The following is a 4,082-nucleotide window of genomic DNA, read 5'->3' as shown; positions in this document are numbered from 1 at the left end:
CCCAACCCCCCCTTTTCTACCCCCAAACCCCCTTTTCTCCCCCCCAACCCCCCCCTCTTTTCCCCCCCCCAAACCCCCCTTTCACCCCCAAACCCCCTTTCTACCCCCCAACCCCCCTTTACCCCCCCAAACACCCCCTTCCCCCAAATCCCCCTCCCCCAAACCCCCCTTTCTGCCCCCAAACCCCCTTTTCTCCCCCAACCCCCCTATTCTCCCCCCCAACCCCCCTTTCTCCCCCCACCCCCCAAACCCCAACCCCCTTTCTACCCCCCAAACCCCCTTTTCACCCTCCAAACACCCCTTTTCCTCCCCCCAAACACCCCCTTTTCCCCCCAAACCCCCTTTTCTGCCCCCCCAAACCCCCTTTTCTGCCCCCCAAACCCCCCTTTTCTCCCCCCAACCCCTCTTTTCTCCCCCAAACCCCCTTTTTCTCCCCCAAACCCCCCTTTTCTCCCCCAACCCCCCTTTTCTCCCCCAAACCCCCCTTTTCTCCCCCCAAACCCCCCTTTTCTCCCCCAAACCCCTTTCTCCCCCAACCCCCTTTTCTCCCCCCAAACCCCCTTTTCTGCCCCCAAACCCCCCTTTTCTCCCCCCAAACCCCCTTTTCTACCCCCCAAACCCCCTTTTCTCCCCCCAAACCCCCTTTTCTGCCCCCAAACCCCCCTTTTCTCCTCCCAAACCCCCTTTCTCCCCAAAACCCCCTTTTTCTCCCCCCAAACCCCCCTTTTCTCCCCCAAACCCCCTTTTCTGCCCAAAACCCCCTTTTCTGCCCCCAAACCCCCCTTTTCTACTCCCAAACCCCCTTTTCTCCCCCCAAACCCCCTTTTCTACCCCCAAACCCCCCTTTTCTCCCCCAAACCCCCCTTTTCTCCCCCAAACACCCTTTTCTAAAACACCCTTTTCTACCCCTCAAACCCCCTTTTTCTCCCCCCAAACCCCCTTTTCTGCCCCCAAACCCCCCCTTTTCTCCCCCCAAACCCCCTTATCTACACCCCCAAACCCCCTTTCCTGCCCCCCAAACCCCCCTTTTTCTCCCCCCAAACCCCCCTTTTCTCCCCCAAACCCCCCTTTTCACCCCCCAAACCCCCTTTTCTCCCCTCCAACCCCCCTTTCCTGCCCCCAGCCCCCCCTTTCTGCCCCAGCCCCCCCGTACCTGCCCCCCCGCCCCCCCCAGCAGCCGGTCCATGAGGAAGCCCAGGTAGAGCCCCCCCAGCACCACCAGCATCTTCCAGTGGGGGGGGGCGTCCTCATCGGCCTCGTGGGGCCCCCCCGCCTCGGGGTGCACCCCCAGGACCTGGGGGGGGTAAAAGAGAACGTCACTATTGCCCCCCGGGACCCCTAATTGCCCCCCAGGACCCCTAATTGCCCCCCAGGACCCCCTTTTGTCCCCCAGACCCCCCCCCCCCCAGACCCAAAGAGCCTCCACCTGGGGCAGGATCATCACCCCCCCCCCCCTTATCCCCCCATTGCCCCCCAACTGCCCCCCAGGACCCCCAACTGCCCCCCAGGACCCCAATTGCCCCCCCAGGACCCCCACTTGCCCCCTAGGACCCTCAATTCCCACCCAGGACCCCCCCAGACCCCAGTTGCCCCCACCTGGAGGAGGAGGTGCAGCAGCTTGGCCCCCCTCATCACCCCCTTATTGCCCCTCTATTGCCCCCAGGACCCCCAATTGCCCCCCAGGATACTCAGTTGCCCCCCTCGGACCCGCTATTGCCCCTCAGTACCCTTAATTGCCCCCCCAGACCCCTATTGTCCCCACCTGGGGCAGGAGGTGTGGCAGCACGTCCCCACTCATCCCCACCTTATTGCCCCCATTGCCCCCTTATTGCCCCTCTATTGCCCCCCAGAACCCCTAATTACCACCCCAAGACCCTCAATTGCCCCCCCAGGACCCCCAATTGCCCCGCAGGACCTCTAATTGCCATCCAAAGACCCCAAATTGCCCCCTTATTGCCCCTCTATTGCCCTCCCAGGACCCCAATTGCCCTCCCAGGATCCCCAATTGCCCCCAGCACCCCAGTTGCCCCCCCAGGACCCCTAATTGCCCCCTTACTGGCCCTCTATTGCCCCCAAGGACCCCCTTTTGTCCCCCCAGGACCCCCATTTCCCCCCCAAGACCCCAAATGCCCCCCAAAGACCCCAATTGCCCCCCAGGTGCCCCAGTTGCCCCCACCTAGGGCAGGAGGTGCAGCAGCACGTCCCCTCTCATCATCTCCCCATTGCTCCCCAGGACCCCTAACAGCCCCCCGGGACCCCTAATTACCACCCCCAGGACCTCCATTTGCCCCCAGAACCCCTAATTGCCCCCCAGGATCTCTAATTGCCACCCAAAGACCCCCAAATGGCCCCCTTATTGCCCCTCTATTGCCCCCAAAGACCCCAATTGCCCCCCAAATACCCCCAAATGGCCCCCAAGGACCCCAATTGCCCCCCAAAGACCCCCAAATGGCCCCTAAAGACCCCCAAATGGCCCCAAAGACCCCCAATTAGCCCCAAAGACCCCCAAATGCCCCCCAAAGACCCCCAATTGCCCCCCCAAAGTCCTCCAATTGCCCCCCAAAGACCCCCAATTGCCCCCAAAGACCCCAATTGCCCCCCAAACACCCCCAATTGCCCCCCCAAAGTCCTCCAATTGCCCCCAAAGACCCCCAATTGCCCCGAAAGACCCCAAAGACCCCCAAATTGCCCCCAAATGGCCTCCAAAGACCCCCAATTGCCCCCCAAAGACCCCCAATTGCCCCCCAGGTGCCCCAGTTGCCCCCACCTGGGGCAGGAGGTGCAGAGCATGACGTCCCCGCTGAGCGCCCCGGCCGCCCCGGCCGTGAGGAGGGGTCGCGTCCAGCTGCGGGCGCGGGGTCCGAGGGGGCAGCGGAGCAGAGCCAGGGCCAGCAGCGGGCACAGCGCCAGGGGCCAGCCCGGCCACCGTGGCCACCACGTACCCTGAGGGGACACCGGGATGGGGTGGGAGGGGATGGGGTGGGGTGGATGGGATGGAGATGGAGATGGAGATGGAGATGGAGATGGAGATGGGATGGGATGGGATGGGATGGATGGGATGGGATGGGATGGGATGGGACGGGAGGGGATGGAGATGGAGATGGAGATGGAGATGGAGATGGAGATGGAGATGGAGATGGAGAGGGAGATGGAGATGGAGATGGAGATGGGATGGGATGGGATGGAGGGGATGGGATGGGATGGAGGGGATGGAGATGGAGATGGAGATGGAGATGGAGATGGAGATGGAGATGGGATGGGATGGGATGGGATGGGATGGGATGGAGGGGATGGAGATGGAGATGGAGATGGAGATGGAGATGGAGATGGAGAGGGAGATGGAGATGGAGATGGAGATGGAGATGGAGATGGAGATGGAGATGGGATGGGATGGGTGGGATGGGATGGGATGGGATGGATGGGATGGATGGGATGGGATGGGATGGGATGGGATGGGATGGGATGGGGTGGGATGGGATGGGATGGGATGGGGTGGGATGGGATGGGATGGGATGGGATGGGGTGGGATGGGATGGGATGGGATGGGATGGATGGGAGGGGATGGGATGGGATGGGATGGGATGGGGTGGGATGGGATGGGATGGGATGGATGGGAGGGGATGGGATGGGATGGATGGGAGGGGATGGGATGGGATGGGATGGGATGGGATGGAGACAGGTGGGGCGAGATGGGATGTGACCCTCATCAATTTCTGTTCCAACCCTGTCCCATCCCCTCCCACTCCCAAGCCATCTCAATCCCTTTCCCAATCTCAATCTCAACCCCAATCCATCCCCTCCCAATCCCAATCCCAATCCCAATCCCAATCCCAATCCATCTCAATCCCTTTCCCAATCTCAATTCCATTGCAATCCCCATCCCAACCCCAATCCCTATATCAATCCCAATCCCGCTCCCATTCCCAGTCCCACTCCCATTCCCAATCCCACTCCCAATCCATCTCAATCTCAATTCCATCCCAATCCCAGTCCCAATCCCAATCCATTTCAATCTCAATCCCAGTCCCACTCCCACTCCCACTCCCACTCCCACTCCCAATCCCAATCCCACTCCCACTCCC

Source organism: Phaenicophaeus curvirostris, unplaced genomic scaffold (genome assembly GCF_032191515.1).
Source record: "Phaenicophaeus curvirostris isolate KB17595 unplaced genomic scaffold, BPBGC_Pcur_1.0 scaffold_75, whole genome shotgun sequence".
Taxonomy (NCBI): Eukaryota; Metazoa; Chordata; class Aves; order Cuculiformes; family Cuculidae; genus Phaenicophaeus; species Phaenicophaeus curvirostris.
The sequence above is the reverse complement of the archived record's forward strand: the minus strand, read 5'-3'. Positions refer to the sequence as shown.